Source organism: Astyanax mexicanus, chromosome 15 (assembly GCF_023375975.1).
Source record: "Astyanax mexicanus isolate ESR-SI-001 chromosome 15, AstMex3_surface, whole genome shotgun sequence".
Taxonomy (NCBI): domain Eukaryota; kingdom Metazoa; phylum Chordata; class Actinopteri; order Characiformes; family Acestrorhamphidae; genus Astyanax; species Astyanax mexicanus.
The window spans coordinates 10,741,688-10,755,508 of NC_064422.1; the positions used below are offsets into that span (position 1 = coordinate 10,741,688).

Here is a 13,821-nt window from a genome sequence, read left to right on the forward strand (position 1 = left end):
CCATTTCTTTTAAAATAAAGACTTTCTTGAGGAAAAAAAAAACTAAGAAATAAGTGGACTTGCTTTTAAACATATGAGTTTTAAGCATATGAGTTTTGGTAACAGGCCTAAGAAAAAATTAAACATCTTCAGCTTAGGAACCTTGTAAAAAATTAAGTAAAGTAAAGCTGTCTGAGTTTTGACCAGTTATTAGATTTAGAGTTTATTTTGGAAGAGTTACAACAAGCAAATGGTACTTATTTGGTGGAATGGCAAATGTATATTTTGTTTTGTGAATTTACTAATAAATATCTCTTTAAAGAATCATTTAATTTAATTTAAATGTAATAAATAAACAAATCCTGAGGTCTGGGTTCACAGTTCAGGAGCTACAGGCTTCAGATGGACATGTGAATCATTTCCAGCAACTCACTCACTGAAGAACCGATTCATCAGGGTGACTCGCGGAGGACTCGGATGAGTGGCCGGTAGAGCGGAGGGAGGCGCGTCGCGGAGCGGCGGCGAGGCTGGATCTCTCCCGCAGACCCGAGCGGACTCTCCCCAGCGGAGCGGAGCAGGTAGGAGCCCAGCACCGCTGATTTATCTCCTCAGAGCCGGTTAGATCAGTTCTGTCAGGACTGAGGGGGTTTACAGGATCTGATTAGATAAACACTGATATAAATCTGAGTAAAGCTGAACACTTCAATCTGTTTCAGAAAGTGTTTTTTATTTATTCACTTTTTATTTATGTATTCTTTATTTAACCAGGCAAAACACAGAACAGTTTCTGGCAGCCTGTTAATTCCTACCACTGATTTGCTGCTGTATTTTATACTGTGCACATTTTGACATGTGGGTAAATATATTATAGTGTGTTATGTGATAAACATGTTGTGTTGTGTTGGAAATACATATAAAGTCTGGACACTCCTCATTCTTTTGCACAATACTCTGTATATATATATATATATATATATATATATATATATATATATATATATATATATATATATACAATATTGTACAAATGTTTTAGGCATCTGTGGGAATTTCAGTAAAGAAAAAGCTTCTTATCTGTGCAGTAAGTGTTTATTAGCTCAAAAAAATAGAAACAGCAAATTTACAAAAAGCAGAGCAGCTTTTACAGCCCTGTTTTCCTTAAAACATCTCCTAATCTCTCCACCTCATCTGAGTTTAATAGAGTTATTTCTAGTTCTCATCATATTAATCAACACCTGGTTTGGTAAATCAGGTGAGCTGCTGACGGAACTGAACATAATATACACGTGCTGGCTGAGGAGCATCCAGGAGAAATCTGAAATCTCTACACTTTGTTCTTCAGCTTCAGGTTTCACAGGATATAGCATACTTAGTTAAAAATGAGAATTCCTTTTTATGTTTTACTGTATGTATGTTTTTTTGCATCTGTTCAAATCATATGTGGTGCTTTTTCGGGTAAAACACTTATATTGCTGAGATAAATGGACGTGCTAAACACTAAGTTTAACATTTTTTTTTTTTTACAAAGAAAGAAAACACATTGAACGAGAAAAAGTGTGTCCAAACTTTTGACTGGTACTACATATTGATGCTATCCAATGAAAAACAAGTATCTCCATTTTTGTCAATTTTTAGTTTGCTGCAAAATATGTCCAATTTCTTAATGAATAGACCAATAGAAATTATTCAAATTAAATTATCTGAATTTAACCAATTTTTTTATATTGACATTCATTGAAAGTTAAGAGGGAGATGTCTTAGAGATACATGCTTTACATCTACACACCTCACTTTCAAAGAAGTCCTATTCCATTCCCGCCTATTACTGGACTTGTAAGGATGCTTTAACACCTAGCATCTATCTCACATTTCCTTCAACAAGGGTTTTAGGAGAGATTTTCTCAAGCTCACATACTTGCTATGTTCAGCACTCCATGACAGCCAGCATGGTGGAGTTTTTGGACTTAAGACTTTTGGGCAAAAGTTTGAGCACCAAACATGTTGTCCAGAAGTTTTATGGACACAGCTCAGTTAATGTACACACTAATAAAAATAAGTAAAGATTTGTACTTAAAAGAGTGCAAAAAGTGTCGATGTGAAAGTCCTTTTTTTACCCATGGTTTTTGTACCAGTAAAGATTATAAAGATTATAAACATTTTTATCAACTGAATATGGCTCAATAACTTGATGATCCAAAATTGTCTGGCTTTCAAATATAAAATGTATAATTAAAATGTAGATTGTTTTTTAGTACAGTGATACAGAATACTGAATACAGAATGTACCTTTTGGCTGCTGGTTAAATGGTATAAATCTGTACTTCCTGCTGTTAGGAAAAAAACTTTGTACTTCAGAAGGAATCAAATCTGACCCTGTAAAGACCAATATTATACCTTTGAGGGGACAATTATGAAGAGAGTACCTTTGAGTACAAAAAAAGTCTCATATCGTACTTGTGTTTTTTACAGTGTATTGGCTTCAACCAAGCCAAACATTTTGGAATTCATCCAGACTCGCAGTTTCTGCACTCTGAACTGCACTCTCTATTATAAAAGTTTTTTTCTTTCTAATTGTATTTTAGTTTTTATTTATCCCACAACACATGGTCCTGATGGGCAACAACATTTTACGAGGCTAGAAAGATTGCTTAGTGAAGCACTATAGGCCAGCCCTATATCCCCTTTGTCTGTGTGTGTGTGTGTGTGTGTGTGTGTGTGTTAATGTGCCTCGGAAGGCTTGACATGTTGTGCGTCTGTCCTCTGTTCGCTTCAATTAAGCCGACTCTAAAAGGCCCCTCAGGAGCCGGATACTCCGGGGGTCTCAGGAGCTACAGATGGGGGGACTGCCGGTGCCTTTAGGGGGGCTGCTGGGGTGGACACTCTGGGTCCATATGGGCTTGTGGACTCATGAGTTTACTAATGTTCTAATGCAGAAGAGTGGACAAGTCTCACAGCGTGACCCAGTCTTACGCATCGCCTTTTAATGATTGGTTAGAAACAGTGATCTTTACCTGCTTTAGCTTATAGTTGGTTATAGTATAAAGGAAGTAAAGTGGATCAGTGTGTTGAATTAGAGTCATGTGTATGCTGCCATCCCATCCCATCCCATCCAATCCCATTGCTGCCTATTACTGGATGTGTAAGGGTGCTTTAACACCTAGGGCCCTATTTTAGCAATTTATAGCTTGATTTACAGCATGTCAGTGAGTCTTTGCTATCATAATGATGGGAAAAGTATATCTTGTGCGACTTGAAATGCACAAAAGAGCAAAATGTGCTAATTCTCTTAAAGCTGATGTCTGTAAATCTCTGGTAAGAATGAGTAATTGCACCGAGCATGCGGAAGAATCATTTTAAACTAGCCAGGTGTGATGCGGTCTTCTCCTTTTAGAGTGGATGAATCCGACTCCAGAGAGAGCACTCAGTCAGAAACTTCACTCCTTTGTTTCTCTGGTTTTACTATGAGTGAATGATCTACTGAGCTCTTAGTTTAAACTTCTGAAGTCTCCATTGCTCCACCAGCCACTCGCGTTCAGTAAATCTGAGCCGGATCCTATTTTAGAGGCTGTACGTGTGACGTAAGTACATAAAGACACGTGACGTGGCCAGAAGAAGAACTCACGCAAAGGCAAAAACCCTACACCCCAGTTTTTAGAACGAATATATTATAAGGCTTAGCAGGGATGGTGGTTCCAGTATACACAGGTACCATTAAACATGATATTTTATCCATATTCTTCTCCACTCAGAAATGCTTCTACTTTCAGTTTAGAAACAATATAATATGGACTTCCACTTTAATAATCATGGTTAAATTTTGGGCGCAATGTGAAATAAACCAATCAGCATGTTACTTGCAATTCTTTTTAGTAGCCAGGTGCACTCTGACTTTGGGGGATTGCTATTTTAACTGTGCAGCACTTCTACACTTCTCAGCAGAGGAAACTGACCTGCTCGTTCACGCTGTAAAGGTGCACAAGCAGGTAGTTTATGTGAACATTAATTATTAAAATGATTTTATTTAGTATTCTGTTTATTGTTGATGTAAATGTTGGATCTGTGCACTAATATGTGTAAATGTGACTCAACTAAGGCGATTCAAGACATGTTTGGATCGAGTTTTTCACACTAGGAAATTATTATGCATCTGATGATGCAGAAACTCGGGCAGGTTTTAATGAAAAACGTTATTCAGTGCTGCAGGTCTTCAGTTTCTTCTATCAATATGTATATGTGTATGTTTTAAAAAACTGTGAAAGGGCCTTCCCTCTGCAAACAGTGCCGTTACACACTTGTGCAGAATCAGGAGAGGCAGTAGAGGGAGGAGTGTGTGTGCTTGTGTACACTGCAGCTTTTTTTAAAGGGGTGTGTTTGGAGTGGTAACACACTCGAACATAGAAGCTTTTCTACTCCTGTAGTGCCGTACACAGAGTCCCTCTATACAGAAATATTCCATCCTCCTACTGAAGTAGCCTACACACACACACACACACGCACACGCTTATCTAACATTTCCTTCATCAACAGCATTAAGAGAGATTTTTTTTTTAAGTTTACATAGCTGGTATATATATATATATATATATATATATATATATATATATATATAGGTATATGTGAAATCTTGGTATGTGCAGTTTAAGCCCAAAACAAGCAAACTGTAAACTCACCTCATCATGTTCACACACACAGGAATCTGTATTCTTTAAAAACACATTTATTTATCTTTTGTGTATTATAAATGTAATTATTCTGTAATTCCAGGATTATAACAGCTTCACCTTAAATTCAGTAGTTAATTTTCCCATACAGGTATATAGACTTAAGGTGGAGCAGGAAATTGTTTAAGTATTCTATTCCACCTTAAACATGACAGATGCTTAACCCTTGTGTGGTGTTCGGGTCTGTGGGACCCGTTTTCATTTTTCATCAAATGATACTAAAAAAATATTTTTTCTAACTCAAACTCATTGGCATTGGCTCATTTTTTGTGAAAAACATATATCAAAACACGTTTTCGATAAACACACACTGTACACCCCCCCCACTACACATTTATACTACATACAGTATGTTTGGCCAAGGGCTAATAAACATTGCCTCATTTATAAATTTGAAACTAAACACATTTTCTACTCATATCTTGAGTTTAATTCATTTTCTTTTACATTTTATTAAAAAAACTAATAAAAAAAGAGTAGCACTTTTTGAAAGAAATGTAACATAAGAAAGGTAAAGGGCAAATATTAACAATGAAAGCTGTTTATATTGCTTGCAATTTAGGTGAAGCAAGCTTGTGTAAAGCATTTTAATGTAAAATTGCTTAATTTTGATGAATTAAATACAAGTAACAAAGTAAACGAGTAACAAAAATATGAACACCACACAAGGGTTAAACTAATGTAACTACTGCGCTTTTTATGGTGTAACAGAATAAGACTCTAGATTCTGGTCTAGATTCTGTTCTATTCACTCCCATTATATATATATATATATATATATATATATATATATATATATATATATATATATATATATATATATATATATATATATATATATATATATTATTTAATATTCCAATCTAATCACTATTAAAGGTGTGAAAAGTATTGACATTCATTACTCAGGTAAAAGTATAAGTACCACTAGGAAAAGTTTTAAATATGTATATATGTAATATTCTATCACTGGCAAATAAAAGAGTTCTGTACAGGTTTCTGACAGAAGCAAATGTATATTTACCTTAGATTCACTCTGGCAGCTTCTATATATAAAGATGTACAATCTCCATCATCCCATTATTTCCATTATTCCATTGTGAAAATCGCATTAAAAAAGTATTTTCATTAATCAAATTAAATCAATTAACCTCCCAGCCCCAAGTCCAATCCTAACCCCACCTCCAGTAGATCCAGATTATTTCTAAATTATGTTTAGAACCCAAAATATGGAATCATTAAAAATAAGAATAAATGAGCTGGCTTCCCAACATGAAAAATCTAAATAGAAGGTATTTTATTTATTCCTTTCTATTGTAGAGTTTAGGTAACTTTTGTCTACGTCAGACTAAAGATAGCCCATGAATAAATCATGCAGAGTGAATCTGAAGTGCTTTTAAGGACAGTTCTGAAGAGAGACCATTTATAGTGGTCAACATTCTGGTTTTGTGAAGATTCATGCTTACGGAAATTGATTCACTTTAAACCCAAAACTTAAGATTAAACGTATTTTAAGTGTAATTTAAATGTATTTTAAATTCTTAAATCAGTACTTTTCTTCTAGTTATTAATACAGATGTTTATTCAGCAGCATGTAGTTTAATGTATCTTTTATCTCTAGCCTTTAAAAACAAGTAAAGTAAACACCAAACTTTGTAAATCTAGATTAGAGTGTCTGTTAAATATCTTTAATGTGTAAATGCAAACCATGCACATTTACTAGAGGAACACCAGATGATCATGGATTTAGTGACACACAGTTCTCTTATATTTCCTTCATTAAGTAGTAGGGGTATATATATATATATATATATATATATATATATATATATATATATATATATATATATATATATATATATATATATATATACATATAGATATATGTATACACTGTTGGATATTGTGATATTGATTTGAAACATGATAAATAAAGATCAATACGTTAATTTAAAATTCTTAATGTTTTCCGGCACTTGGTTTGGCTGCACTCATTTTTTACCAGGATAAGTTATTACAACATAATAATTATCTTTAATATTTTGGGTAATTCCATTTCCAATGTCTAAATATTCTTAATCATTAAAGTTCTTTAAAATGTAATGTGTAAATCTGTTATACAATATTACTATTGTATTTGATTATCATTATATCAGTGACTCAACATGAAATTAATTTAATAAAAATATTTTCAGTAATTTCTGTGAAAATGTATCATTCAATAATAGGTTTTTGTGACATGCCTAAGTGCATTTTATAATCACTTTATGATATTTTTTACTTTTATCTTTTTCATATTTTATACATCATAAACATAAACTTGTGTAACTGTCTAAACTGAGGGCAGCAGATGAAACATATTTCCCTTATCTATTAGCACTAATTAATTCCCAAACGAAAGGCAGCTGTTCAGAATCAGCATCAGTAATGGCTTGTTGATAAATTTGTGAATTAAGCATAAAGCATTTAGTCATCCATTAAGCCTCCATCAGCACATTCACTTATTATTAACCACAGATATTTCAGGCATTACAGTAAACATGCTCTCATCCTGTTTACACTGGGAATGGGTAAGTTTGAATAACAGGTTTATTATACCTATTAATATGAGACAAAATAAAATGAAGAAACAGTAATAGAGTGGATAAACTACCATAAATACCATGAATATAAATTGGCTGATATTACAAAAAAGATGCAGAGCTTTCAGACCTCAAATAATGCAAAGAAAACAAGTTCATATTCATAAAGTTTTAAGAGTTCAGAAATCAATATTTGGTGGAATAACCCGGGTTGGTTTTTAATCACAATTTTTTTCATGCTTTTTTTCTTGGCATCATGTTCTCCTCCACCAGTCTTACACACTGCTTTTGGATAACTTTATGCTGCTTTACTCCTGGTGCAAAAAATCAAGCAGTTCAGTTTGGTTTGATGGCTTGTGATCGTAAAATCAAAGAAACTCATCATTTTAAGTGGTATCTTATTTTTTTCAAGAGCTGTATGATTATGGATAAGATAATAATAGTGCAACTAAATAAATTAATGTTTATAAAGTAATTTACTGCATTCATATAAACTGCTGACGTAAACAATTAAAAGCTTACAGAATAGTGCTATTATCACAATATAAGAGGTTAAATTTGTCTATTTAATATATAGAGGCTCTAAGAATCCATAAAGATGTTGATAGTTAAATACATTTTCATACATTATTTTGTATTTTGATATAAATAATCTGGGTTTAAACATGGATGTAGATTGCTCTTTAGTATATATTACTAAACATTCATGGGAAGTCATTTAAATGCAATAATATCAAAACTGCATGTACAGAGGGAACAAAACCTGCACAAAGTAAAGACTATAAAATATAAAACTTTGTTTTTTAAAGCTGCACTTCCTTTCTGTCTGCTCAACTGACCTAACATGCCCGTATTTACTCTGCATGCTTTATGTATGGTTTATTTATGGGTTATTTATGGGTTATAAAGTTGCCTTAAGTTGGCAGAAGTTTCCTCCACTCTGAAATGGACAGGTATAAAAATACCTCCTGTTTTCTGGGTAAGAGGTGTTTCAGAGCGTGTAGAGATGATAAAATATTGAATATGTGTCCTGTTTTACTGTGAATAAAATACAGGTTTATTCGATTTGCAAATCATTGCATTCTGTTTTAATTTACATGTATTTACTATTTACAGAGCATCCCAACTTTAATTTAAAATATTATTCATTAACATAAATCTTAAAATATATTAAAGGTGATAAAATATGTATGTTTATTGTTTTACTTACAAAAAAACTAAAATAATGAAACAGCAGTAAATAATAATAAAGTCTATGCTTAGAAGATAATCAGCATCATCTAGAAAACCAAATCGGTTAACATCAGTCAACTAAATTTATAGAGTACCAGTCAAAAGTTTGGATGCACCTTAAATTCAGTGTTTTTTCATTATTTAAAATGCATTGTACATTGTACATTATTACTAAAGTCTATGAAGAAAGGTATATTAAATTATTTAGTAAACAAAAAAGTGTTAAACAAACCAGAATATATTTTTTATATCTTGCTTAGATGACAGTTTTGCACATCTCTGCTGGATTTTCTCAGTCAGGTTTATGAGGTAGAGTCACCTGGAATTCATGCTTTCAGTTAACAGCTGTGCTGAACTCATCAAGAGTTAATTACTTGAATTTCTTGTCTCTTACTGTTAAAGTTTGAGAGCATCAGTTAAAGTAAAGTAGTGAAGAGGTAGAGTTACAGGTATACAGTGAATAGTGAATATGTTCTAATCCATATTATGAGAAGCAACAACACGAAATGAAGAAATGAAGGTCAGTCAATCAAAAAAGAAGAATTATAACTTTAAATGTATCTTCAAATGCAGTCACTGGAAAGACCATCAAAACATTATGATAAAACTGGCACTCATCAGGACCGCCCTAGCAAAGTTACCAGCCTCAGAAACCAACCGGCAAGTTAACAGCTCTCCAGATAAGAGCACCTAAATGCTTCTTTACAGAGTATTTTAGTTTGTTTAACACTGTTTTTAAGTTACTACATGATTCCTTATGTGTTCTTTCATAGTCTGATAGATCACATTACTATTCATATATAATGTAGAAAAAACAATAGAAACACACACACACCTCTAAATGTGGTTTGAGTGATCTGATCATAATCCAAGCACAATGCATCCTGGGGGATTTTTACCTTGTGATCCGATCATCAAAACCATGTTAATATCTGATATATGGAAAAATTCTGCTGATATTATTCTACCTGATACTGATATTAATAGATCAACCAATCTACAACTATATAACGTATCTACAGACCCAAACTACAGCACACCTCTCTCTTATTATAGGCCATCTACTCCAAATTTGGCACTTCGAATTGGGTTAAGCGTGTGTGTGTGTGTAAGGCAAACGAGGGTTAATTGAGGAGGGAGCCGGAGCTGGAGGGAGTGATGGAGGGAGGAGGAGAGGATAATTAGTTCAGGGACTCGGCTGAAGTTTCCCTCCGTTTCCCGTGTTCAGTTCAGTGTTCAGCTGAAGCGCTGCACCGCTCCTGGAGGAGCTGAAACAGTTTAACACCGTTTCGGAAGTGGACCAGGCACCAGGAGATGTTCTACCACTGTACTGCTTTACAATATTCACACACAATATAACCATCAGTATATATCACTACCTCACAGTACTGCATACGGTCTGCACCGCAGACAGTAGTGAGCTCTGCTGGTTTTATTCTATTGGCAGTAAACGTATTTATCACTGCAGCACATGGTTATATATTTAGCAGTTTACATGTCTGTTGTTCTAATTATGTCGTCATTTTTTGTTTTATGCGGACAGTATATACAAAATAAGTCTTGGCTGGGTCTTCCAGCATGACAATGACCCAAAACATACAGCCAAGGCAACAAAGGAAAAGAAAGTGGCTCAAAAAGAAGCACAGTAAGGTCATAAAATATAAAGTCATAAAGTCTCCAGACCTCAATCCTATAGAAAATAGATGGAGGGAGCTTTGCAAAGAGGAATGGACCAAAATTCCTCCTGACATGTGCACTTAAACCTTTTCATTAACTGTGTCATAAAAACGTCTGACTGCTGTGCTCGCCAACAAGGGTTTTGCCACCAAGTATTAAGTTTTGTTTGCGAGAGAGATCAAATATGTATTTCTCTCTGCAAAATTCAAATAAATGTATATAATTTGTACATACATATGTGATTTTTTTTTTAGATTTTATATTTGGTATTCTATCTCTCATTGTTAAAATTAACTCATCCTTAAAATTATAGACTAATAATATGAATTAATATATGAATTAAATATTTTTTTTTTCAATGTACACATTACAGTCATGTAAATTTTCTACCACATAACCTATACATACATACACTACAGGTCAAAAGTTTTAAAACACCCTCATTTCTTTCCATTTATTTTTGCTACTTAAGCTCTTCTGGTCCAGTCAATAGCCAGAAATGGTACAAAATCCAGTGTACAAAATGTATTAGTAAACTGCCTGGACCCTTAAAAAAAAGAAAGGAACTAAAAACTGAAAAAAGCTATTTTAATGTTGTAAATAATTATTGTAAAAACATATTGCAGAAACAATCACAGCAAATAAACAAACAGTTCATTGGATAACAACTTACACCTGGTAAATAGCAATGGAAATAAACAGAACTTCACATGAAACAGCACATTACACTTCCAGGATGCAGATCACCTGAATACTAGCCACATGGCTCATTTGCTCTTAGTCTTTGCTAAGTATTGACAGTTTTTCCTCGTACATCGCGTTTTTCCATTGCCTGTGTTACTCTCTCGTGTTGATTTGCTTTATATTACCAAATTTGATTTTTGTGTGTCCTCTGATATTGCCTGCTGTGTTTTGACGTCTGGACTGTTTATCATTTCCTGGTATGTTATCTCTCCGTTGCTGCTGTTTGCCAGTATTGACCTTGATTTGTTTGGCCATCCCTTTGTCTTATACCTTATATAATAAAGTATATTTTGTTTTTCGGTTACCCTCTTAGAACCATTTAGCCCAACAGTAGAAAATAAAATGACATATTTTTACGGAAAAAATGACTTCCTTAACTACTCATAATCAACTTGCTGTAGGGTTGTGTCCGAGTAACTTAAACCATAGTAAAAGTATAATTGTAAAAAGTATAATAAAGCAGATACAGTATACAACAATTTATATAATAAGTGTATGTAAAAGAAACAAATCTATTGTTATCTTCTATCTACATTAGATGAGATGGGTACACTGGTCCATGCTAAAATCCTTAACATATTAACATATTTACTTATTCCACCCACCCACACACACACACACACACACACCCACCAACACACACACAGGTGGAATGGCATGGCCCCCACCTCTCAGAGCTGTCTAATACCATCAATTATACCCATCTCCCACAAAATTACAGCCAATTACATGCAAATCTGCTCCTTCAACACCCTGCAAAAACACCGGGGCCAAATCAGTGTTCAAGATTCCAGAGGGGTAAAAGTGAGTGAGGAGATGAGAGGAGATAGAGAGAGAAAAAGAGAGGGATGAGTGGATAAGAACCGGGGGGGGGGTGTCACCTGTCATAAGTCGAAGGTTAAGATATGTTGCCATGGATACAGATGGCTCCAAACGTTAGGTTTATTTCAGCATCTCATCCACCTACAGTCTGAGAGCTGTGAGTCACTACAGTCGAGAATCCGGCCGGTCGTCATTTCTAACAGGGAGGCAGAGGAAAAAATTAGGGGACAAAATGTCTCGAATGACAGCAGAGCTGTTTGCTGCTGCAATTATGGAGCCTATGAAGTTCTTCAGAATGTAGAATATATGGACATGTATACGATTAAGCATAACATTTTCAACAACACCTCCTACCCATATTCAGCTCTGATTATATAAGTAACTCTGTAGTTCTATAATTATAGACTGTATCTGTTTCTCTGATTTATTTATTATTGTTATTCTTTCACCTGCTCCAGTTGTGTTGTGTTACTGTGTGTGTTGTGCTGACATGAATGAACACAGCAGGGCTGCTGGTGTCATTAAACACCAGGACTAAGAACAGCACTAACAGCATCCTGTGGGCAGCGTGTTGTGGGGAATATCTTGTGAGAACCGTCCTGTGTGCAGCGTCCTGTGTGCAGCGTCCTGTGTGCAGCTTCCTGTGGACAGCGTCCTGTGGGCAGTGTATTGTGGGGACCATATTGTATGTCCAATGGGGGACATTCTGTGGGGACCGTCCTGTGGGCAGTGTATTGTGGGGCAACTTAAAATGAGAGTCTGTTAGAATCAGTAAATTATATTTTTATTAACATGAATTGCATTAATTGCATTATCACACTTTTTTGGAATCAGATTTTCAGCCAAAATATGCAATATTTCTCTATTCAGATCATGATCATGAGTTAAGGATTAAAGCAGCTGTGTTGGAGGCTAAATGTAGAAGCTCATTGGTCACAGGTTGTTCTAGTTTCTTGATTAAACACCAGATGGATCTAGAAAGCCAGCACATAGCTGCAGACACTCATTAACCGCCAATATTGTACTCCTCAATGTGCATGCACGTGTTTTTACTGCATGTGCATGTTTTTTCATGTTTTTCATGTTTCCTTCATCTTATGACTTTTTACACTACTAACTGGATAGCCCTGTCAAGAGTGTATATTTCAGCCCATACAGTGAGTAGCTATTAGCACAGCAATGGAAAGGTCAATGGTTATTAATCTAGTCTCACCCTCGGCCTGTACTGGCAATCACTGATTGAGGTGAAAAATGAAAACACTGATCAGTAATTTGAAGCTCAGTTCCTAACAGAGTATAGGCCTGTTGTCTGTTCACTTCACGAGCAAGGTGATACAGGTGTGCCACCTTTTCACTGCTTATCTTTAAGAGATCAAAGAAATGCTCTGAAATCTTCTGCTTCACATTAATCAGCTCCTTCAGTTCACTTAATGAAGACCCCAGAGACGGGGATAGTGAATTAGTCAGATGTAGCACTTGTACATGTCTGTGTGTGTATGTGTGTGTGTGTTATGAATAAGATTGTGTGTGTGTGTGTGTGTGTGTGTGTGTGAGAGCTGTAGAAGAGGACAGGTGTTCGTCTCTCTCATTAGGCTTGGTAATCAGGTGGGATTATGGCTGGAGTGAGTACAAATCTGATGGAAAACGTTTTAGATTGCACTGCAAAGCCCTTTGCTCACATGTTACACACACTCACACACTCACACACACACACACTCACTAGGCCAGCTGTGTGTGAGTATGTCTGAATGGTGTTACAGTAGTGTATGTATAGCGTAGCAGTAGCCGTTAATTGCACACATGACCTGTATGAGTTATCGTGTCTCGCGTGTTGTTGCATGACATTACTGCCCTGCTGTCTTACACTGAGCTCATCTGCTGAAGCTCTATAGCCAGTCTGAATGGAGGACCAGTAAAGAACCAGCATGTACTATATGTTCTGTACTATTTCCTGCACATCCGGATGTGTCATCAGATATTAAGTAAACATGCTAAGTCTAAGAACTGGACTCTGTTGACAGCAGTGGTTCAGCCAGTATACTGTAGCTTTTTTATACTTTTAA

At 35.1% G+C, this 13,821-nt stretch overlaps 1 protein-coding gene across 1 annotated transcript in view; it reads left to right on the top strand.

The window, feature by feature from the left end:
- The first annotated feature begins 463 nt into the window (after positions 1–463).
- Positions 464–13,821, top strand: part of LOC103023065 (zinc finger protein 385C) — a 78,263-nt gene continuing 64,905 nt past the window's right edge. Inside the window, exon 1 of the mRNA XM_022669279.2 lies at positions 464–557. The gene's annotated coding sequence lies outside the window, so the exon portion shown is untranslated. The remainder of the gene's footprint in view (positions 558–13,821) is intronic.